The 25504-nt window shown below is 39.3% G+C and overlaps 2 long non-coding RNA genes across 2 annotated transcripts in view; both read left to right on the top strand.

Moving 5' to 3' along the window:
• Positions 1-25504, top strand: part of LOC138686407 (uncharacterized) — a 343485-nt gene that overhangs the window by 314084 nt on the left and 3897 nt on the right. The window lies entirely within an intron of this gene.
• On the top strand, positions 1024-7806 carry LOC138686289 (uncharacterized). Its single transcript, XR_011325625.1, has 3 exons — positions 1024-1153; positions 3822-3909; positions 7172-7806. It is a non-coding gene; the product is annotated as an uncharacterized lncRNA (long non-coding RNA).

The following is a 25504-nucleotide window of genomic DNA, read 5'->3' as shown; positions in this document are numbered from 1 at the left end:
AAATTTGGTTATAAACATTTTCACTATTCTCCTCATACATTATTTCATTTACTGTGAACTTAGTAATTAATTGTTGGGGTTTTTAGTAACTGCATTGGGGATTTCTCATAAAGCTTTTTGGCTGTGTTTGATTTTAGACCCCATAAATCTTACTGTATTTTATAAGACAATGGATTACCCAGACTAAGATATTTAGTAATACGTTGAACTGTGTTGGTGTTTTGTTTTGTTTTGTTTTATTTCTTAAAGAACTGTCATAAAGGCTGTAGGTATTTAGTGATATTAATCAAGAAGCACAGTACTCAGCAGATTAAACCAGTAGCTTCCTTTACCTACGATCATCCAAAACATATTCTTATTCCTTTCCTTCTTTCTCACTGGTAACCTCCTAATATTGCCAGGACTGATGTCATCATTTATCCACTCCAGAAGGATATATTCCTTGGGAACTAATTAGCTGGGGGAGGGGGAGAGGAGAGTGGGGAGGGGAAGCCTAATCTATTTTAGTGATTAAAAAAAAAAAGTCTTTTTCATGAAACAGTGGTTCCTAATACAATATATTTCTTTATACTAGTAGTTTTCTCATTGCTGACTCGTCCTCCATTCATTCTGCCCCCGCCCCGTAGCAAAATAAGAAAAACAGATTACTGTAAATTTTGGCACAGAAAAGTATTTGCATCATTTTCTTAGAAGTCACGTGCTTTGGATTTCCTCTTGTTTATGATATATCGAAATGTCTTCCAGATGTTTTTAATTATAAAAAGTTTTCAGGAAAGCAAAGTAATCCGTAATAAAATTTCCTCTACTTTTTTAAAAATAGCCAATAAATTAGTGTACTGTAGCTTATCAAACTGCCACATAATTCTACATTTGACCTCAGTGCAGCAAGGTCTGGCATTTCCTTAGACAGCTAGTTTGGTCAGAGGCAAAACAGGCTTCCCCAAGCATACTTTCAGTTCCTCTTCCAAGGGAGAGTGTTCCCTTCCTGGGGCCGCTGCAGCAGTGCGAGTGCTCATTGGTGCGAGCGGCTCTGACTTCCTACACAAACATAACCACCTCAGCTGCACCAGCTCGGAAGAACCAGATGTGTGACATGGGATATGACAAAGTTTGGATTCAGGACAGAGAGAAAGAGAAAATACTTTAGCTGCTGGTATGTGATGCTGATGCTGTGCTGCATGAGGAGATTTTAATTTATAAATTTTGGGCGGGTGCCCAGATTGCAGTGGTAAAATCTGGAAGAAAACACAATAAAAATAAGATCAGTTCAATTTTCAGGGGCATATATGTGGGTAGGGGGAAGGCTTTAATCATAAAATACATTTTCAAATGGTCAAAGAACTAGACAAGGGACAAAAGCTATGGATCCTTAAAAATCTTCCCTGAACCTACCCCCTGTATTCATTCAGCTAAGTGTTCATCCTAATGACAGACCTGATGAGGGTGCTTACTCTAAGCCTGTATTTATATCAGGAGTTAAGCTAGGCAAGGTAATAGGAAATAGAAACCAACTTTGCTATTTCTGTGATTTTTCAAGCTGTGTGTGTATGCGTGTGGTGGGTTTTTTCTCAGAAATTTGTTACTAGAAAAAAATCAAGATCTGAAAGAAAGGTATAGCTTAGCAAACATCTTGGTGAAAGAGTTATTAGGCATTGAATAAGACTTGCTGTTGGTTCATGTGTTTAGTGGCCTGCATGGGTCTTTAGATTTGTCCTCCCAAAAGATCTCTCTCTGGGAAACAGGGAGTTCAGCCTGTGTCCTGAAAGACAGGAATACAAAAAAGTAAGCATGTGCATTTGGTACTAGCCAGGTATGAGGATTTTGTGGCACACTGAGGTGAATTTGAGGCATTACGTCAAACTGTATGATGTTAGGAACTGTAAAAGCAGGAAAGCATACAGGATCCTAATGGACTGGATCCTTCTGCTTGTCAGAATCAGTTCTCTTCCAGAGGTGGGAAGGGAAGGAGTCGCACCAAAAAAGAGCTTTGTATAATATTTTTTGTTTTTTCCAGAGTATCTCAACACAGCAGGGCTAGTAATAAAAGCAAATTACTCTTAATGTAGCTATCCCACATTCTCAGGTAGTATAAATGCTGTCTAAATGGTGAAAGTGAGCTCTGTTGGCTTGCACCACTTGAGACTTGCCTTTTCTCACTAGTTTGCCTTGAGTACTATTTCATCAGCTAGATTTGCAAAGAACAGTAAACAACCATGCAAAACTCCAAGCCTTTTTTGCATTAAGAGGGTAAATGCAAAGATTTCATCTGGCTATTGAATCTACTTGTATTTATTGCAAAAGCAGCACAGCACAGAATTTGGACTCAATTTTAGCAGAGAGGAGACAGAATGCTAAGAAACAAACAGATGTAAGACAAATGTTCCTTTTATACCTCTTAAAAACAGTAAGTGAGGGTACTCATGCCATCAAAATAGAAAATTATTATCAGTGATAAACAAGCTGAATTTTTTAGAATGCCCATGGAAGTAAATGACATGTGATTTAGAGCTGGTCTGGGTAAGGATGGTAGCAGGACATGAGAAGGAAGGAGGAAACTGCTGACCTCATTACAGTGGCCAGCATGGCTGAGAACTTTGACCAAATTTTGAAAGGGACATAAAATGCTAATGCTGCCACCCCCAGAAAACTTCACCCCCTAAATCCCCCCAGGTTTTGAGATGTCAGAATCTGTTGGTCCCCATTCTTAGAGTACTTAAATAACTATAGATCCAGTTATTTCCTGACAAGAGTTGTGCAGCACCACCGATGTTGGCTGATCATGCATTCCTCTTCTGCCTGCACTCCATCAGTGCTGTTGTCCATACTCAGGCAAAGCTGCCACTGAGATAAGGGGAAGTTTAGGTTTGATTTAGGCTGAGATGAAGGGTGTCACTTACCCAAGAACGTCTCATCTGCTGCCGTATGTTTCTGTGGTATTTGTCTTTATCTCATTTTTTAATGTTAAGGCAGGAAAACCTCTTGCCCTTCTGATGCAGTGGTAATGAGGACCCTTACAGACAGCGGTGAAGTGACATGAACCACCCTTTTGGAAAACAATATATTATTAAACATTTGACTGCAGTTGTTTATTTTTTGCTGGACACCAGTAGTACCTGTAGTGCTACAGAGACAGATGAGTTACTGAGGAGTCAACATAAAGCTGGGTCTCTTCACTCCTAAATATTTCCCATGCAGAGAGTGAGGGGATTACAGCACTAAGGAGAATTTTCATGTGAGACAGAGCAACCTCGGTGGTCAAAGTCTGATCACTGCTCTTGCTGTTACCAGCATTGGTGAGCTGAGGAGAACAGAGCTAGGAAAAAACAACCAAAGCAGAGGATACACCTATTTCAACCAACATTATAAAATTATGTACCAACCAACCTTCTGTTAAATTAATCTGCTGTTACCTAATCCTATTTTATGATGAAAAGCTGGTGCTATAGTGCCCAGTCGCTGTGTGTTCAAACCAGCAGAGAGTAGCAGTCCAGATTTAAAAACATCGTGAGATATTGCTTAGATTCCTTATGATCCCACTACTCTTCTCTTGCCCTAGAGTAGAGCTTGATCCCTCTCTCGAAGGGGTGCCCTGCACCCAGGGGCTGTTGCTGGCTGCAGGCGTTGGCTGTGGGGCAGTGGCAGAGCTGCCCCACTGAAGGGGAAGTGGTGGGCAACGCTCTGCCAAGTGACTGGGTCCTTTTGAGTCTGTGAAGTGTCAGCAGCATTTTTCTTAATCAGTGGCTGTCCTCTAGACACAATTTCACAGGTTGAGACAGGCAATTGTGCTCCATCTACAAGTGTACAAAATTGTCCTTCCACAGACCGCTGCGCTGGCGGCTCAAGGCCTCAGTCCAAAGCAGAGGAAACTGGTGTTGCACAGAGAAACCTGAGGAACTTATGAGAGAAAAGGTGAGCTACAGGTGTAGCTTTCTCTGGAAAAACAATTTAAAGTGCTTCTTGATATTTTTGTTGAACTAAAACTGTGCAAGCCATGCTGTAAATGTCAGGGAAAGAGACTGTGGGGAGGATTACACAGCTCTCAAAATGGTGGTGGTTACTGAACCTCAGCACTTGCAAGGGGCTTACTGAAGGGAGCAGAAGCAGTGCTGGTATCCTGGTCTCTGGAGGTGTTACACTGGGTCTAAAACACCTAAGAACTGGCTTGTATTTTCACATTTCATTTGCTCTTCACAGCTGCAAAAGGTTCAAGAGCAAAGAAGAAATGGGCCCAAGGTCTTTGGGCAGCTGTGTTCGTGGGAGTCCAGTTAGGTGTCTGCTCCTCAGCCTACCTGTGGGAATAGGGCTGGGGAGGAACTTGTGGGGTATTTGCTATCTGGCTGGTCCATTGGGGAATATTTATTTGTTCATTAATTTATTTTATGAAGATTTTACAGGCTACACAGTGCAGTTCCTCACTGATCAGTCTTTGTTCAGTTTACAAACCATGACTTGATGGGAAGTACAACACTATAGTCCACCTCCTGCTCTTGGAGCTAGTGGTGTACAGCAGGTTACTAGGGGAGACACTGTAAAAACAAGCCACAATACTGTGCCTTTGTAAAGACTGTTATCCACTTTTTTTTTTTAATGTAAAAGTTTTTAAAGCATATAAACAGGACTTTGATATCACCGTTGTACTGGACTAGAAGAGCAATTGCATTAAGGAGACTATCCACGCAAAATCAGAAAACAGAATGCTGGCATACCTTTCTATTACATTAAATTTCTGTTAAATAAAAAGGAAGCAAGGAAGCATACAAGAGGTGGAAGCGGTCACGCAGGAAGACTTCAGGGACACTGCCTGGGTGTGCAGGGATGGAGTGAGGAAAGCCAAAGCCCTTGGGGAATTGGACGTGGTAAAGGGTGACAAGAAAGGCTCCTGCAGGTACATCGGCAGCACAAGGAAGGCCAGGGAAAATGTGGGCCACTGCTGATGTTGGTAGTGAAGAATACAGAGCCAAACTCTTCTCAGAAGCATCCAGTCAAAGGACAAATGGCAATGGGTACAAACTGAAATACAGTAAATTCCACTTAAACATAAGAAAAAACGTTTTTAATTGTAAGGGTCATTGAACACTGGAACAGATTGCCCAGAAAGGTTGTGGAGTCTCTGTCCTTGGAGGTATTCAAAACTGGACTGGACACAGCCTTGAGCAACCTGGTTTTGCTGACCCTACTTTGAGCAGGGGTTTGGACTGGGCATTCTCCAGAGGTACCTTCCAGCCTCAACTATTCTGTGATTCTGTAATTTGCAATTTAAACCAATAGTTGTGCTGACAATTTGGACCAAGTTAATCTCTCTGTAAATCAATTGAATATTTGTTATCAAAACTCTGTCAACGTAATTTAACGTAGACCTAAGTGTTCTATAAAAGCTTTTATTGAATCAGAGGCCGGCAGAAATGAGTGCAGCTTTTGATTCCAATGAAATCAACCTGTGTTTTTTTTAACAAATAAGTAGTCTTTTCTGAAAGTGAAACTGGCTGGAAGTAAAAGTGAAACTTGCTTTATTGCTTTTTATTGTTCAAACAGAGAAACAACAAAAGTAAATGGAGGTCATAGGTAGTGCTAAGCAAACGAAATTAAAAATATGAATTTGTTTATGATAGCAATGCCACTTTTAGTAATACAGTGAAGAAATTAGAGTTTTTACTGATACCGTTATTGCATTGACAGGGCCCTTTTGATCTTTTGTTTGAGCTTTCTCTAGCTCTTCCTCTTTTCATCACATTTCTCTGACCCAACTCAAGTGCTTCATGGTTGTAAATACCTGTAAGATGCAAGTTGCTGTAATTTGTATGTGACTGTAAGAGGCAGACTAGTGTAAATCAGACTAAGAAAGTGAATAATTTACTCCTGAATGAGAGCAGCCCACTGCTGTCTTTGGCTCCAGGAGGAAGGATGCCCATTTGTGTCTGTGTATGATGAGAAAGGTGAAGACTGAGTTAAAGCACATGAGGCCTGCTTTATTTTACACCCTCCTGTTAGCTATTTTGCTAATAATTCTGCCTGATCCTAAAGTCCATTTCTATTCTTGGGATGCTAACTTGCACATATTTCTTTTGCCACTTACACCCATGAATAGCCACCATGTTACTTGCCTTCCTGCATGCTGTCTGCAACTACAGCTACTGACCATAAGCTACACATGGTTGACTGTGACTCCTAGGAACGCATATACCTGTTTTGCCACCCCTTGATCTGGTTGGGCTCACTTTAAGTAGCACATTATGCAATGTGGATTAAATTAATGTATGTTGCATAGACTAGTGGTACTACATGGGACTTAGAGAGAATACTGTCTACCAGGCATCTCCCTACCTGGGTGTGGATAGCTGAGAGCATTTTTTTCATCATTCCTAAACTAAAATAGAAGAGGTCTGTGACCCTTTTCATTCCTTAAGCAGTGTACAGGAGTTTGTGACTATGTAATTCCTTCCATTGTAGGCTTTCTCCATGCTTGTTATATATGACCTATAGATATTCCCTCATATACCTGCTACATGTATTCCCTCCTCCTTCCTTTGGCAGTAATGCTGATACTTGGCAGGAACAAGGACCTTTTCTTGCCCCTCTTATTATGAGTGAACTTCCAGTACATAAACAGAATCTTTTAAAACTAATTTAATATGCACAGTTTTATCTTATTTATTTTGTCTTTTTTTCCAGCTTCATCTTGAAATGACTCACTGTAAAAGATTTACTTAAATTTTTGAGGTTCCTTTTTAACGCAAACTCTGATTCAGCTTCTAGCGGTGCAAGATACTGTAACCCAATAATACTAAGTCTTCTTTTCTTAATTCTTAAATGTTTCCCTTCCTCTTTCCCTTGTGGAATAGGTGAGAAAAGCAATTGCCTCCTCTGCTTAATGCATCACAACTCAAAAACTCACTCCATCCATGTAACTTTTAATCCCAGCCCAGCTGGTGGTTCCTAGATTTCAGGCTCTGAATGTGAATTCAGCACTTTTAAATGAACCACTCTGAACAGTACTTCTGTCAAAAAGGGGTTTTTTGGGGTTTTTTTTTGTGTGTGTGCTGGAAGGTGTTCCTGATTTTTCAGATGCAGACCCTGAAAAAAGAACAATCTCATAAATGTACCAAATGCAGAGAAAAATTTTAAAATGTTCTGTTTTTTCCTGTTTCATTAAAGTGCTTGTTCTCTCTTTTAGTGCAACAAAGATGTGTGGGATATGCTACCTTTGCATATAGCTGGCCTTCTTCTTCCTTGTTTGTGATTTCATCAAGATTAAAATGGACACTTCAGTGTTTTTGCAAAGTCCTGTCTCTTGAGGAGCACTTTTTACCTTGTATCACGAGCAGTTAGTGGGGTAAAGATTCTTTTCATCTGCTGGCTGTGGACAGTTCTCTTCAAAAACAAGTTCATCGATAATATCCCAGCTCTCACCAGGAAGTTTGGGATTTAATAATCTGCCTGCTTATGGAAACATATTATCAACTCTGAAAACAGGAACAGTGAAAATCTGTAATGAACTGGGATACATTTTCAGTTTTGATCATTAGCACATAGCCCTGATCTTCATTCTTAGTTTCTTTGATGCTAGTAGGACTGTAGCATGCGGATTGATTAAGTAGGGTGTAAAGGAAATCACATAGTTTTCTTTTTTAACTTTTTCCCCAAGGATGTTTGTTGAGTGCCATGCTGCTTCCTTCCATAGAGGCAGACAGTCTCTAAGGTGCTGGTTGCTTTGCTGAACTCTGAATGGGAGACGTGGTTTTCTGATTAGTCTGGGTGAGGTTTGTTGCAATTTAGTGCAGATAGTTAAACACAAAACTACCGAAGGAGGTTTCTGAAAAAATCTTGCCTATGTTTATAATGATTACAAATAAATAATGTCAAAATAAATACGGGAAGTATCATCATCTACTTCTAATATTTCATTCATAGTAGTATTCACATCTTAAAAAGAAAAAAAATACAGACAACAATTTTGCAGTCAGTTCAGGGTGTCTCCTCACTTGCATTGAGTTGGCTGAAAATTAGTATCATTTCAATGAAAATTCTTAAATTCAAATTGTTCATTTTGAAGCATATAGAGCAGCTTCTCTTTTTGAAAAAACAATGAGATTAAAAATATTATTGGAAAGTTCACTCTTTAAGACATAACCATTTTTTATAACCCTTTGGATAAGTATTTAAATAAGCCACTGATTGGCAGATATCTTATGCTAAATGTGGGGATTTTGTTTAGTTTTTTTTGCAGAACTGAACCTCCTGTGGAGAAAAAGGGTCTGACAAAGAAACGCTGAAAATTAAACCAAACAGGAACAAAAAAACCCCAACAATCTGAAAAATTGTCAACCATCTTTATTCACAGACAGTGAGTTCCTGAGCCAGAGCTATTTGATAGTTCTCATTTCTGGAAGAAGGAGCGTGGAAAAGAAAGACAGGCGTGTAGTCTGTCCTGCCTTTCCAGATGCTTGTTGCCTCCCTAATTCAGTATGGTAACTGCTCATATGAGAATCCTTAAACTGTATGCCTCAAAAAGTGAACTGGACTATCTTAATTGATTTAAATAATACTGTCATTGTAAGTAGGGTTCATTTTCACTAAAACAGGTGAGGGCATAAACAAGCAGTCTTAGCTAACAGATTTGAGATAACCCCTGGGAATGAGGCAATGACAAGTTGCTGAGGATAGTAGCCTTTTCAGTTAATAGAGCTGTGAGTGGAGGAGGATCGGTGAACACAATGTATTTGGTCCACTGTGAAGGGCAGATGATTGAGGAAGGGCATAAGATGAGCCATATTAGACCCAAAAGCTCATCTAGCCCCATATCCTTGTCCCAGGTATGGTCAATAGTTGAAGAATGTAGATATTTCCTTCTGGAGTACTCTTCCAAACACAAACAGGCTGTCCTGGCCTTGCTGAGCCACAAGAGGGGTTTTTCTACTTGGTAGACCTTCATATGTTTTTCCTCCAAGAATACTGAACTTGTGCAAACTTTTGCATCCATAGTGACATCCTTCTTCAAGGTGTTCCACAGCTTGACTCCACATTACATTGTTTTGAATGTGGTATCTGCTCGTGCTCTTTGATGCTTCTCAGCTCTCATGTCAGAAGAAGCAGTGAATAGATCCCCATTTACCCTTGCCACACGACTTATTGATTTAATAGGTCTCTGTCATATCCTCTCTGTGGCATGTCTTCTGTACTGGAGGATCCTGGTATATTTGGGTGTTTCCTGTCCAGTCATTCTGCAGCTTTTATTATCCTTGCCACTCTTCTCCCAACCTTTTCTATTTCCATTAAATCCAGTTTAGAAGTGGGATCAGAACCAGATACAAAGGCTCCATGGATTTATGCACTAATACAATCATGTTCTCTCTTTCACAGTGATTCCTAACATTTAATTTGCTGTTATTTTCTGACAACTCTGTTCTTTGAGCTGAGGTTTTCACTTTCTGTTATATTATCTGTATTACTTGTCCGGCTATTCCAGATCTTCCTCTTGACGTAGTAATGAGCTTGGAGCCCATCATTTTATATGTAAAGTTAGAATTGTTGATTCCAGTGTGTGTCACTTTACGTTTACTTACATTAAATTTCATTGATCGTTTTGTCACCCAGCGATTTGTCTCATAAAATCCTTTTGCATTTCTTCACAGTCAGCCCTTGTCTTTGCTACCTTAGTTAACTTTCCAGCCTCTAGATGAAGCATTTGAATCCCCAACCATACTTCTGGAGCCCCTTTAAAAGCAGACTTCCTAAAAACTCCTGCTGGATGATGCTGACTAATGCTGAAAATGTAAGTTCCAGGCAGCAGGGTGGAAAGAAGGAGTTGAAGACAGGTTCCTGAAGGTGGAAAGCTGGTGTACTTAAGCAGTGTGCAGCTTTAATAATTGATAGAAGTAGTTAAAACAGAGCTCTTGAATGACTGTGCAGGGTGCTGAAGAATATTTTTTTCCCAGTTGGGGCCCTCGCCATATGTACAGTATTATTACTGTAACTGTAGCGTACCATACAAATGAATGATTTATGTAGTGATTTATCCACTCTACCATGAGTATGTGACCAATCTCTATTACTAGATCATATTCAAACCTTTACAATGGCAATATATGCAGCTTTGTATTCTGGAGCATTACCTGCTCTTTAAGCAATAAGACCTGATAGGGCATACATTATTGGCCGCTAGAGCGTGCCTCCATGTGTTCATTAAGCACAATTCTGGAGACTGCAGTCTGGGGCTGCATCCGCAGAAGAAGGAGGTTTTACGCTGGCCATACAGTCCCGAAATTGTTTTCCTGGGATGATAGTGAACATTTGTAAATTTTATCTGAGACCAAAAAGCAGTTTGTTTCGCTTTCACTCAAACTGTTCCTAGATAAATAGCAGAAGGTGGAAAGAGACATTCACGTGTCAGTCATTTCTCATCCAGATTTTAACTAATGGTTCAGATATTTTTGACTGGTGATGCTGTTGAGGGCTCTTCTGCCATTGTGGCAGGTACTGCTATGAAATTCTTTACTCTTTTCCTTTTGATTCTGAGTCAGTTGCTTTCCCTCTCAAGTTGGCTTATCTGGCAAGTGAGCCACTTTGATCTTTTGTTTTATGATGGAAGAGCTGTGGGACAATAAGCAATGGATGGAAGTGGTGTTTTTAAATGATAGCCAGACTAAAATTAAAGCTGCTGTTCTGTGACCTACCTGATGTCCATTTGCCTTCGGAGGTATAGTGGCATTGGACTATACAGGCATGATCTTCCGCAGGAAGCTGTGTCTTGGGGCTTAAGCTTCATTATGTGATGATAAGAGGAAACTTGCCCTTAGGTGGCAAGAAGTAGGTACCTACACTGTGACTGATAGAAAATCCATTCTGTTGGTTTGGCAGTTCAACAGTGAGTTCACATTGGGGAGGAAGAAGTAGATCCTGAGTGTTTACTACTCCCAGTCTATTCTTTTTAATAGCAAGTGAAAGATCAAAACAGCCCAGCTGCCAATGAAATGAGATAAAAGGAGTAATTCGTCTGACAGACTTCTAAATCTGTTCTTCCAGACTTTTTATTTCATCAGTGCTTTAACCCTGACTAACATTTATTTCCCCATGCAGCTTCTCCAAGGGCTGGGCTTTATTTCCTCTTTCAGCCTCTTTTTCTTAAAAGAGATACCAGAAGCATAAGTGCATCTGATACATTCTTTGTAACAAACTGGGAAAGATCCAAAATGTCCAGCTGCCAGGAGGAGTCTGCTGGAAGGGCCGTTAGCCACAATGCCACATGTATAACCCCAGGGGAAGGTAGTGAGAAAGGTTTGGAGCACAGTGAGTAGCCAGAGAAAGACACAAGGGTGGTCTGGGCAGCGTAACAGAGCATCCTTCACAGGAATTCCAACTTAAGTCACATTTCCATTTGTATTCATTGTTCAAAATTGCATTAATGCTACAAAATAAAATAGTGTCCTCCATATAATAGAGTCCCTGACTCTGCTTCCCAAATTGAGGAGGAAAAATCCTGGCAGAGGGAGAACCTCCATCCTGTCCTGTGTTAGTAGGGAACAACTTTTCCAAGTTCCCCAAAAGACTCTGTTTAAGCAGTTGCTTGCTTTGTGGTTTCAATATGTATAAATATATATACAGAGGCCCAAATGCTCCTACACAGAATCTATACAGATGTATATCCTGAAATTCTCACAGGTCCCTGAGGGCTGGACAAATCCTGCCTTATAGCAGAAGAATTCTTAATTTTCTTTTTTTGTTTTTTTTTTCCCCCCCTTTTTTTGCCTGTGGAAGAATGGAATCAGTTATCACTGCCATGATAACATCACACTTCTACAGCATAGATGCAACACTGCAAACTTGGCTTGCAAAGCAGCTGATTTAAAACAGTAGAAAGCATCCTAAGTTTTGTTCCTTTAAATTTTGTTTATTACTGACATATGGATATGAAAGGGCATAATTTTGGTAGCTAGATCTAATCAGCACTTTGTATATAAAGTGCATCAAAACCACACATCAATAGCAGTGCATCTTAGTGCGTCTGCATTCCAGATCGTTGTGTAGGGTAAGTTAATTGTTCCTTTCAGTTCTCCTGGATCCCAGCTGGTCTTGCTTAATTTCACACTATTTTATATTCTGTTTATTACTGAGGCCAACAAATATTTTATTTTAGCTGTTTGTACATGTTAAACAAACATGGGATCCTGGTGGAATGTCTCTGGCAGAAACACGCTAATTCCTTATACCCTCAGAGTCCCTTCCACTCTTGAAGGAGTGGGCTCAGCCAGTTAAATTAGGCACCCAAACAGGAAAACCACAGACACGATTACAGTTTCAGCCAAAGCTAAATGGTGCAGCATGAAAGTCATGTTGTTGTTTGGCTTTTTCACAGTGAGGCCTGCGTGAACAGAGACAGCTGGCAATGTCTCTGTCAGAGCCTGCCCACAGGAAGCAGGAGAAAGGGAATTCCTGCTTCATGGAGCTGGCAGAATCGGTTTAGCTGTCCTCTGTGAAAAGATCATCATAGGTAGCCAGCAATGAAACAGCACATTTCAGTTTTCAGACAGTATCTTAGGTACCCAGAGACTGGAAAAGTCTAAGGATTTTAGGCTTCATTTTTCTGCAAATTTCTGCCCTGGTTGAGGTCACCAGGCCCTGAGACTACTCACAACATTCATGAATCTCACAGACCTGCTGATGAGGTTGGACTGTCGGGAGAGGTGGTGAGTTGTCCCCATGCTGGCTGCCTGATGGCTTGGTGGTTAGGAAACCTGCACAGGAGATACTGATTTGGGCACCTGCAGGAATATTTCAAACCCAGTCTTCCACTGTCTTGCCAGTGCTCAAACCACTGGGATGTTAGATTGAAAAAGAAAGGGCACTACCATAAAACTTGATTTAAAAAAAAGATTAGGCCTGCTGTTTTCATTGAAAGACTGTGGTAAATACAATTCTGTGGCGTAACGCCAGAATAGCTAGAGACACCTTTTTCTTTGTCTATTCAGATGCCTGAGCATCTTGCATTCAGGAAGGCAGAAATTTAGATCCAACCTATGTTGGCTCTAAACTCTTCTTGGCTAGTTCTGGTGGCTCCTTCTGAGAGCTGTGCCCAGCTGTTACTGCCAGCACTACCTAAAGTTCTCATTCTTTGGTTAGGAAACTTAGGCATGAACACAAATTTTGTTGTGCACCACTTCAATGACTGGATGTCCAAAAGTTAGGTGTACCAATGTACAACTTGTAATACTTCATTTAGCTAGCCCTTAGCTCCTAGGATGGTATGTACCTTAGAAATCCTTAAGGGAGGTAGAAATAAGAATATAGACTGCTAGACCAATCTTCAGAGAGTGACAGTGAATGATCATTGTGACTGTGATCTGTCACAATGAAGCACAACTGTGCTACTTCATCGTTAATAGAGACTGAGCTGTATATTGTGTTCTTATCCTGCCATGGCCAGACTATAGCTGGAGAGTGCTTGGGACTATGAACAGCTCGGTAAAACTGTCTGGTTTCACATTGTGTCCTTTGTGGAGTATATTAGACTGTGAGCTGTGCTGACTTCTATTTTGTTTCTGAGGAAAGCTCGAGTGGCGTTTTTTAACTCTGCAACTGTAAGCAGTTTGGTCCTTGACTACTTTAAAGACACAGCTTCACTACATGGGGTGCTGCAGCAATTTAGATTGGCTGCAGTAACCAAGCTAGTGGTACCCTCATTTAACTGGGAAAGAGCTTGTTTCTTTCTTCTTTTAAAATTCTTCAGATCTGAAAATTGTTTTCCAGCCCTTTGGTCTAGAAGGGGCCAGGCTTCTTGATATAGCCCATGCATCTAATAGTAGCTATTTTATTTCCAGAAGGACTGAGCCAAGTTGCATGCAAGCATTTTTTTGCATGATGGATCTTTTTGTGTGATGGTTTGATGGTACTGTAGATATTGATTACAGTTTAGTATTGTTCCCTCAACAAAAATTGCTCAGGCGTGGTATTTGTAGAGTAAGATAACTTAAGAGTAATCAAAGTTGTAGGACTCCTGGTTTCTATGTGAACTGAAATTTTGTTAGTCTTTTCTCGTGTTGGTGGGTGAAAAAGGCCAAGGGATGGTTGTTTGCCTAATGAAGGCAGGGTACAGCTGGGAGGAAGCTTGAAATTCTGTTGCAGGGTCTGCAAACAATCTAGTCACATCAAATAGGTGCCCACTCTGCCAAAAATCAGTGAAATTGGGAGATAATGAGGGAAATAATGAGGATAATGAAATAAAGAAAAAGAGAGTACTGTTGTTCTTTAATACAGTGACCTTTTTTGAGATGTGTCATTTACACTGGCATTCTTATGAGTGTTGGCCCATGTTGATTTTACAATACTTAGTTGTGTGATGGCTTCTTACCAAAGCTGAGGAAGCACCCTGTGTCTGGCCTCACTCTAGGCTCGGTAAGCTGTTGCAGTAATGCTGTAGTTAATGGTTTCTGGAAAGTTGATATCTATCTGCATTTGAATGAACACATTTTGGGCTAAATATTGAGAAATAACAGGTATGTAATGCAAATCCTGGGTGTGCCAGCCAAGCCTGTAGAAAAAAGCTCATTTAGGATTAATCTCTAGCAGGGTGACTAATGCAAAGGGAATGAGGTACTTTCCTCCCTGAGACAGGAGAGATTTGACATAGCTTTCAAAGAGGCTTCACTGGAATGCAGTCGGTTGCTTTGTGCAATAGGTATGCCAGTTTATTTAATTTAGAACTGCTTGCTTTAGACCGGAGAATACTATACTAAATAAAGACAGACATATAGCAGCATACTCCACAAATATATTTAAAAGAAAATATCTTACTCACTTTGGAAGAAATGAGGTACATAATTATCCAATGTACATTAAGAGCATTAAAGGCAGCAGCATATGAAAGCTGTCTTACCTCCTGCTCTGCTCTTTGAGCTTTGCCAGATTTTTATGTTTGAGGAACCATATTTATGAGTGATGTATTTGTTGCATCCTATCGCTGTCTAGTTTTCACAGTGACTTCCACATGTAATATCAGGAAAATTAGTTGCAGCCCAAGATTACTAATGTGGTATTTCAGGAAGGAGTAGCTAAAGAATACTTATTTTATTAACAGTTCTCCAAAGTCTTTCTTAGATGGAATATTACTTACTGGTAACATTTGTGTAAGACAGCAGGATTTTTTCCTCGCAAGTGCTGTAGTCAGCTAATAGCAGTCAAATTCTTTTGCGTGGTATGTAATTGTTAACCTCATAAAAAGAAAAATAAATTGCTGTTTTTATCAATAAAGCTATACGCAGCCAAATACAAAGAAAATTTCAGTATCATTTACAGTGTTTAACCATGTTGCATTGCATTCCCAAGTAACAGACTGGTATTTGTAGTTTCAGATTGAGAACTTTATGTTTCACCTCTGCATTTTTTCAGAATTTCATCTGTATTACGTGTTTCGTTCTGGATAACTTATCAGGCAGGGTGAGGATATTTGGAGATCCTTTCTAAAACTCTTAATCGTTTTTCAAAGAAAGTTAACGGAAAGGGTAGATTTTCTTGATAATCCTTTCAAAATTAAAATATAACACAAAAACACTATGTTTAAGTGACATTAAGGGTCTTACTTAAACCAACTAAAGCTGGGAAATTCAAAGTGAATAACTTAACACTCACTTGTAAACTGCCCTCATGTATTACAGCTGACAGTGGGGAAACAGGGGTTCAGAGAGCAGTTCAGATAATAATCTTAAGAGTTTGGATATTGCCTGAACCCCAGCAGTTGGGAGAGCAGGACAGATGTCTTTCAAGATCATTCTTTCTCGTGAGAGAGATGGCATTTCCTTTTCATGGTCATGCTGAACATGGCTTTTCTTCAGCCTGTTCATGCTTCTTTCCCTGGTTAACAGTAAGGCCGGAGTATCACACAAGTAGTTTCCAAGAAAGAGAGATCTAAAATTTGAATCTGAAGCCTAGAGGATCCTGATCCCAGGCTCACTTTCTCTCCCATCTCTAGTTAAAAGAAACCCCAAACTAGCCAGAACTTCCTTTTACTCTTTTGAAGTATCCAAAGGATCCAGATTCCCCTTTGTTTTCATTTGTGGTCCAGGCTGACCTATTTTTTCATTGAAACCAGTTCAGTATTCTGTGTTTACACACCTTATTAGCTGCATATAGCTAATATATGAGATAAGCATTAGTTAGGCACAGCAGGACTTGTTAAGGAAAATCTATTGCAGAGCTCCCATAATTCATGTGATTTATAGATCATTCTAGAAGTTTATTAAAATTCTCCAAATATTCTGACATATCTAAGAAAGGGGAGGTTTTATATGTCTTAGTGCTATTCCTTTAAGCTGAATGGCAGATTTTTGTGTAGAAAAGGAAATTTAATATTCTTGGTTTTTTTCAAATAAGCTAAAACTGCAGTTAATTTGAGGCAGCAGAGAAACTTTGCCTTTCAGCCACTAACACTAAGGTTAGCCCATATTTTACAGAACTCTTGCAAGCAGAGCCTGCAGTCTCTGATTAATGTCAGAATCTCCTTTCAGTTTTTCTCTGAACACATTATTTTAAATTTGCATAATTGTTTAAAGTTGCACATTTTGCTGATACTGCCCCTATTAAATGATACAAGAAAACACAACACAACATTAGATTAAATTACCAACAGGATCAAAACAGAAAGTGACACTTTTATGCAGTTGTGTATTTTGTGAATCGGGGCAGTAATTGGAACATATTAATTATTTCCTTGACTCCCCCTTATCCTGCTCCACCCCTGCTCGCCCTGAAACTGTCCATGTAAACTCTGAGGATATTTAACACATTTTAAGCTGTCCAGTTCTATGTAGCTCCTTGTGAAGTAATTTGGAATGATGATTCCTACTTGGTGAGACGTGCTCAGACATAAACTCACACATGCACATAGCAGCACAAAAAGCATGAACCTGTTAAGGATTTCACCTTTTAAGAAATGACAGAATAATTACAGGACAACATGTCCTTCATGAGTAAAAACAACTAAGCTAAAGTGCTTTCAAGGCTGGCATGGCCTACTTCTCTTCTAGCAAGCTGCATAAATCATCAACTGCTGAGGGATTGATTCATACACTGAGTGATAACTGGAGTCTATATAATGGTGTATATAAATGTGTGGATAACATACACGTACACTGAACTGAATTCAGTTCTTAGTTACAGCTAGGCAACAGAACTGAGTTGATATAGCCCAAACCCTGACTTTGTATACAGATATAAAAAATGTGGAGGATGAACTGTGTGCTTCCTTAATGAAGGGTAAATAAGTTTTTTCCATTTTCAGACCTCTTCAGGAGGGGATTGTAATAGTTGGTAAGTTGGCATCAGACTGAAACATAGTGCGTTAGAAGTCCTCAGTCCCGGAATGAATGTTCCTGCCTTTAAAAAAGAAGAAATAAAAGGGGTCTATCATCTAATTTTACCTGTTTGGGGGTGAATAAGAATAAAAGTGTTGACGTTTGCAGTATTTAAAAGAAAACATGCCTTAGACAAAAATAAAAACAACCCCTAAGCAGAAATGTCATCTGACTTTTCGAGTTACCTGTTATCTCTTACAGTGTCTTTCTGGTGAATAAATTGTTAAACTTCCTTGTATGTTTTTATGACCTGAAATATTTCAGATGCTGTGGATAATCTATATTAGTGGGATGATGTTTCTTTCTCTGAACACTTTAACTGGACAGATTGCACATATGCTCTAGCATTACCAAAGGCCAGGTGAATCCTGAAGAGCTGGAAGCAAGGGTAACTCAACCTCTGAAGGTTATCCAGAGATTTAAGCTACATGAAAATTATACTTGTCGGAAATTCCTAGTCTTTTCAGGCAGGAGTGCTTCTTTTTCTTGCACATAATTTTAGGGCCACAGTTTCAAAGGTACACTTAATAGACTTCTCTTTGTGTACAAAAAACCTTTGCCCCTTAATACACAGTGGCACATTGGTTGGTCTATGTAGCTAGCATTTGCATGCATAGGCAGTAGATTCTGTCATTTATGCATGTAGATAATAGAATTTACATGCACAAAACTCATTTGGACTCAGCCTCAGAACAGATTGGGAGGACAGGTATTTAAGATTTGAGGGACAGATGCACAGTAGGGGACTTCTGGGGTAAATGATGGTTGAGTCTGGAATATTGAAAGAGGGATGTTAAAGAAAGGATGAAGACAGTGCTCATCTGTGTTTGAGTTGTGCTGAAAGCAAAAAGATTTTAGATACAAAGAGCAAGGCAAAAATGATATCAAAGGTCACCTTTCATTGTGAAAAGGACTCTAACTTGAAACATGAAATTTTCTTTTCTGAAATATGTTTTTGCCCTATGGTGTCTGTCCAGTGATGGCCTTTAATCCATCTTTCATGAAATTTCAGCCAGAGCCTAGTACTTCATGTTACTGATACCAAGTCATTTAGCAGAGATTGTAGATATTTAAGGGTCAGTCCTTCAACTCAGGTGAGTTTTTTAGGCCCACTGAAGTAAAAGCAGCAATGTTGGTTTTGTGCCAGCTGAGAAAATGTGCTTGAATATTTAGATTCTTCCAAAATTACTTCTATTTGTAGAGTATCCCTTTATTTGATCTTGGTCAGCCAAGAATAACATTCTGGTTCTTAAGTTCAGGGACATCTTTTACAGTGTAAGAGGAAGTTGCTATCCAGATCTAAATGTTGTCATTTGGGACCCCAGCTAAACAAAGCTTGTCACTCACACCAGGGCCACAGCACACAAGGAGGTATCGTTTGGAATCAAACTATGAAAAACCTTTTACGTTTTAATATCACAGTGGTCCCTCAGCCTAGCCCAAACCCACTCTTTGCTTAAATAAGATCTCACTGAAATTAGTATGAGTTCTGTTGGAGTCAATAGGATCTTTTTCCAAGCAAGGAGAAAATTCTTGTGGCTCTGTTTTGGTGCACTGACTGTGTAATATGAAGGCCTCTGCAGCAATGCGTTTAAACACAACTGGGTGAAATATGGAGAGAGCAGAAGTCTTAATTCCGAATTTCTCAGGTTTGTCAGATTATGTTATATAGTATCAGGTTGTTTTGTGAAAGCTGAGGCCACAGGAGTCCCATTACACTTCCTGGGCTAGATCTTCGGGTGATGTAAATTGGTGTAGTAGTACTACTAGTGTAAGGGGAACTGTGTTGATTTCAGTAGTCTGGGATTTAGCCCACTAGGTCTGAGATAGCTATAAAACCTCACTGTGCACTTTGAAAGTCGTACCCCATAAATGCTTCCGCAGTGCAGTTTTTTATAGTGTCTATAGGAAACCCACTTTGTTTCTGTGGCTTAAAAACACTATCCAAGGTCAGCTTTCTGTCGTTCTTGCACCATAACTGTTAATACTAATAAGTGGTGTTTTAAGTGTACTGTCTCTTAGTGTGTTTAATCTTTTTTTCACTTTTTAGTTTGTCACTCTGAACTATTTGTATCTTGGACCATTTTTACAAGTACATAAACGGACTATCACTAGCGGGGACTACCTCAGTGCCCTATATAGTAGAGTATCCTTCTCTGTCAATGCATATGTGTACTTGCAGGTAAGTGCTGGATATGTATGCACACGCACACAAAATTAGTATGCAGTAAGTGTCCGCAAGCACCCACATTCCTTTTTCACTTGGTTAGTAATGAAATGACGTTTTTGCAAGAAAGTGTTATGTCTCATAGTGTTAGCCATTCCAGTACCTAGATTGAACTCCACTGCACTCATTGACTGTGCCAGTGATTTGGCATTAAGAGTTGAGGTTGTTTTCCTGACAGTAATTTGAAAGTGTTTTGCAACAATTACCTTGTAAGTAGATTTGTTTCTGTGAGGGGAAGAAAATCCTACTAAGTGAGGTATAGAAGCAGGCATCCATGTGCTTTTCCATTAGTATACAGCAGGTTGTATTTTGGTAAACACAACGATAATATAGAAGAATCTATTTTTTCAGATGCACAAAGAGTTCAAAAGAGATTTGTAATCAAATGGCTTCTAGCAATCTTTAATATTTCATGGTCATCTTTGGGGGGAAAAACCACCCAACTTCTTTCCCCTGTTAATCTTTTACTTGACATATGTCAAATAGAATGTGCTAATGGTTCTGGATGTGAGACAACATGTCTCTAAAAATATTATATATGTTTCAACAATACCTTCAAGATACCTAATGGCTTTCTGGAGAGGGAGCTAAACAACCCATCTACATCTGTTTGCTTACTGAGTGTAGCTAGTGGAAGCAGTGTATATTTTTCTTCACTAAGTGTCAAATTTTTGAACTTGTCCTTAGTAAGAATAAGGGGAAAGAAAAGAAATCATTAACAGATCAAAAGGACTTCTTATTAAGGTGTGGACAGTATAGCAAGAGTGACCACAGTTGTTACCCCACTAACTCTTAATGTAAACTAGGATTCCGTAGATAATTGATTTTGCAGCATGGCAGCCAAACTGACAAAAGAAAAGAAAAGAAAATCTGAATCAGATTGGATTCACTTAAAAAAGCACCTTACTTAAATGAAAGTACTGAAACCATTTCATTTGCTCTTTGCAGAATTAACTGTTTGATGTCAGCTGTTGGTAAAGGAAAGAAATTGAGTTAAAGAGTAGGTTGATGAAGATGAACAAATAATAGTCCTGTGTTTATAGTTCCCAGCTGAGATGTGAAGGAGCTGAGTGCAGGTCACTGGCCTGTGTGTGTCCTGCTGCACGTCCTGTGTCTCTGAGGCCACATGTCCTGCAGTGGTGAAGCACTGGCTATAGTCTGTGTGTATGCCCCTGCCAGTACTGCTCGCTGGGAAATGGCATTGCCATGAACCGTGAGGCACTGAAATGATCTGAGTTAAAGGAGACCACTTTTACTGGTGTTGGAGTGAGGTGGCTTCTGTTTTTAACCCAAATAATTCCTGTGACCTGGTTGACACTACAGACCTGCAAAATGGAGAACAGGTACATGGGACTGTATCATTAATTAGTCCTCTTTCCATGGAGAATCCACGAGAATGGGGATTCAAAGCACCTTCTCCTGGGAGCAGGTTATTATCAGGCGCTTGGGTCATTCATTCCCTTGAGAGGCTGCAGGCTCTGGTTCACATTTCAGCTACGAATTAGGCTGTGAGTAGATTTGAACTTGAGTGTCTTCAGAGAAACCAAGGAGAACAATAGCAGCTTCACACTGTGTCATGCTTCAGCTCCAGTGAGTAATGCTAAATTGCTTGCATTGTCACAACCACGCGCTTCCCCTAATGGGGAATCGTAATGGGTCCCTGCAGATCCGGAGGGGATCACAACACTAACTGCATAAGTTTTTAAGATTGTTTCAAGATATCATGGAACACATCCAGAACCCAGAGTGATGTTTTCTTTGGGGCCCCAGACCATAGAAAGTTTAATTACTGATGCCATTACTAAAAATAGCCATAGGAAAAGGCACAGTTTAATCTTTTAGAAAAATGTTTGGGGAATGGGGGTTAGGGCGACTTGTTTTAGAGTGTAATTTCCGTATAGGTTAGAATCTATATAATTATGGTAAAATTATAAAAAAGGATTGTCTGCCCTTGTGTGCTTTTGTATTCAGACAGTGGGCACATTATACCCTTATTAAATGAGTGTTGCTGTTCCTAACTTCTTGTATATTTTTCTTAGCCCTTTCATTTCATACGCTAATCTTCACCTAACTTGTAAAGTTTTGATTGGGTGTTTGATGCCAGTTTCAGAGGTGATGTGTAGTTTGGATTTCCTTGCATTTGCTCAGACATAATGAACCCAAATTACAGCTAGTGGGATTTGTAAGCATATTGTAAACTGGGTGAGAATCTAAGCCAATAAATGTAAGGGAGTCCAGAAGGTATCAGATCTTGAATACAGTGTATGCTGAGGGCATAATCTACACTACCTTTGATGACTCCTAGACTCTGCTGAACTTTTGAGTTAATTAGAGTCACAATGACCACTAGATTTTTATTCCTCTTTCCTGTTGAAGCTCAAATATTAGTCTTGGGACACCTTTTCAAACTGACTTGCCCATCTGAACTTTAAATTACACAGCTCGTAGCATTAATTAGATTTTTACATTCCTGAATATGGATGTGTGTGTCAGAAGACTCAGGAATGTCAGACAGATGAATTTTCAAAATGAGCCAACAACAGAAGAAATGGAAGTAGCCTTAGTAGCCCTGTAACATGTATCCACATCTCTAAAAGTTTTCTGAGAACTTGGAAAATTCAAACTGCAACTGAAAAGCACTGTGTATCCCCAGGCAGCCTTAATTTGCATGATCAGCACTTACTCAGCAGAGTACCATAGGTGTTGGAGACCTTGGTATATTAAATGGGTCACATTTAACTGTCCTTGAACAATTTCTCCGATGTATTAAACATAAACAAGCTTTTTGTCATATTCAGCATCACTGTTTCTCTTCTCTCTACATTTTCTTTGATACAGGGTAATTTTTCTACAGGAATTTTTAGAGGGTCACAGTGAATATGTTATGCTACTTCCTCCCATAGTCATGTTTAAGAATTCTGCACTTGTTTCATTTTCCTTGTTGTTTTTTTCCCTGAGAGTTGGATAATTCCATCTGAGCAAAAATTAATATTAAAAAAAGTTGGGGTTTATAGTTGCAGATAGTAGGACAAATTACACAGTTTCTTTTAGTTTTCTAAATAAATAGTCTTTGGAGACTGACTGTTCATCTCTTGTCATGTAAATGCACTGTCATGTAAATCCACTGCCCACAGATCAAGCTGTCTGTTGGTAACTGGAAAGAAGATGCAAGAGACTACTGGTTTTCAGAAGCTACAGAAGGAAACTGGTAGCAGAGTTCAAATATAAATAAAGATGGCAGGAAAATGTTCTTTTCTCTTTCACAATAAAATCCAAACAAGTCCTTCTTTAACACCCTTTGGTGTTTTCCTGTGATGTGTTAAATAAAAGGTTTTTCCTTTATGTTACAGGAGATACCTTTCTGCCCATTAAAATTATCTTTTTTTAATAGCATCCAGGAAGCATTTCTCAAAAGCTAGTGAGTGGTTTTACACCCTGAATAGTTTTGAACAGAACTGCATGAAGTCACTGTATCCTATGCCAAAATGTAAGACATGCATTCAGTGAAGAGAAAGAAGAGAGTGGGGAAAAAAGAACTTCTAAGTTACTTTACACAAAGAAAGCTTTAAAAAGGGTTACTTTTAAGCATGCTACTAGCTTTGATGTAATTAGCTTGCTGTTAGAACTATTGTACACTAATGTCTGAAAGACAGGGACTGTAATTAAATTATAAATTCTTTTTGCTGCACATCTCTATTTTACAGATTTGTAAGTCTACAGTCCTGCATATGCAAAAATTCTCTATTTAGGTCACCCATTTCCAAAATCTCCTATATTGTGAAAGCTTGGATGTCAAAATTGAACATTACTTTCTGTGCAATATGGGGTGACATGTCAGCAAAAGGACCAGGTTTGTTCAGGATTATTTGAAATTTGGCCCATTCAGTGTGAAAATCTAAACACATTAAAAGATTCAATCCTAGGTGAACTGAACATTCCTAATATATACAGGACCTAATGAACTCTCAAGATAAAACCTTTAATTTCAGTGGCTGAGTTTCAAATAGCTTCTTTTAAAAAAAATGTTCTTTTTTTTTCTTTTTTTTTAAAGAAAAGCCTTAGCAATATTCACATTCTTGAATAGAGGGTTCATAGGACAAATTTACTGACAGATTGCCTTTAAGGACTCTTTTGAATACATTGCCTCCACAGTGTTCTTAAATTTGACTGTCTTAAAACAGTCAAATAAGTTGGATAACTCCCTTCAATGTGTTTTCAATTGCAGATCATGGCACTTTCATCCAACAATTTTGAGGAGATAACTTTTAATTACAATAATAAGAACCACATGGGCAATGATTGATGCAAACCTGATGTGTTCTTTTACTTTATTAATCTTTTTAATTAGAGGCAAAAGAATGCTTTATCTGTTGAGAAGAGATGAGTTGTGGTGTTCTGCTGCACTTCTGTGACTTAAAAAATTTGAGTGCTCACCAGAAGTATGTGTTCACCTGGGTACAAAAGGTGAGAGGAACTTACAAAGAGTTTTCTCCTCCAGCTTTGCTTGCCTTCAGCTTTGTGTAGTACCCTGTGTGGCACCATACTGTTGAGGTTATGATACTCTTCTATTAGTTTTACTTCCGTTCTATAAGCTTCTTATAAGCATAGTTTACAAAGTCAATTAGGGGGCAAGGAAAGGAGAGGCAGTTTAACACCACCAGATATCAGAGCACTTGCTTGCCAAGGGGTAGATAGTATGGGATGTTGAGAAAGAGGTATGAGATGTCTTCCTTAACTCTCCTTGGCTTTAGGAGCTGAGAGCTTAGCAAGTCTTGGGTCTGCTGTGGCTGTGGTTTGAAGCAATTGTAGTTTAGGATGGTGTGAAAGACTCACAAACACGGTGATGTTGATTCAGATGCTAATGCAGGTCTTTGAAACAGATACTGTGAGTATTTTATGTGAACTGGTTTAATGGATTCACTTGCCTTGAGCATACACAAAGTTAGATTCAGTTCCTTCTGTGGCTGAGATACTTTACAAGCTTAGAGGCAAAGCTTAGGTTTCACACATTTGCCTGGAGTTTTTTGTCTTGCAAGCACTCTGAGTAGGATTAATGGCCATGGTGGAAAAACAGCACAGAGGCTTTTCCCACTTACTATTGTCATGATTTATTCTTTCATATTATATAGTGCCAATAGTGTACCAAGTGAGTTACTAACAAGTAAAGGCAAGGTCTCTGCTCTACAAGGTTCATATTCTAACTAAAAATATGACATCTCAGGGCTTTATAGAGAGGCATAAAGGCAATGAAATTTCTGGACAGGAAGGGAACAGAGAACTTATGCACATAAGATGTCAAAGGCAAAGCCACTTCGTGATACCTGGATTTTGTGGTTCAGATGGGAAACCCGTAAATAAACCTATATCAGCACAGGAATTAGTGGAATTTCACAAGATGTTCTGCAAACTAACAAGGAAAGAACAGCACATGCTTTCAGAGACCTGAAGTTGTGTAAGCTTCCTGCACTGCTCTAGCAATAGCATATAAATGACATGGATTCCAGCCAGTGTTGTGGCTTGGTAGCCTGTGCTAGCGTGTTAGGGTGCTGACTTTGGGCCTGATCCAGACATCTTTGAATTCAGTCAGTGGAAGACTTTCAACTTCATGGAGTGAGCTGCAGAGGTGTTTTGAGGTGCTTTCTTGTGCCAGCCAGTTTGGAAATATCAGTGGGAACAGAGAAGGGGAGAAGTTCAGTTTCCTGTGTCAAGTGAAAGAAGGGAAAGGGAATTTAATTTTTTTAATTATTATAATTTTTCAAGAAACATTTGCCAAAAGACCTTTATGCCTGTCACCACATGAGAAAATGGACTGGGTTTGGGATAGGGGATGGTAATGGAGAGAGAAGGGCAGTTTGTTGAGTGGCCTCACTTTGTGACTCTTTATTTGGTGGTAGAAGTGGGTGTGCAGCTCATCATTGATATTAATGTTTAGTTAGAT

Source organism: Haliaeetus albicilla, chromosome 8 (assembly GCF_947461875.1).
Source record: "Haliaeetus albicilla chromosome 8, bHalAlb1.1, whole genome shotgun sequence".
In the NCBI taxonomy this organism is placed as follows: Eukaryota; Metazoa; Chordata; class Aves; order Accipitriformes; family Accipitridae; genus Haliaeetus; species Haliaeetus albicilla.
Note: the sequence above shows the minus strand (reverse complement) of the source record. Positions and strands in the feature narration are given on the sequence as shown.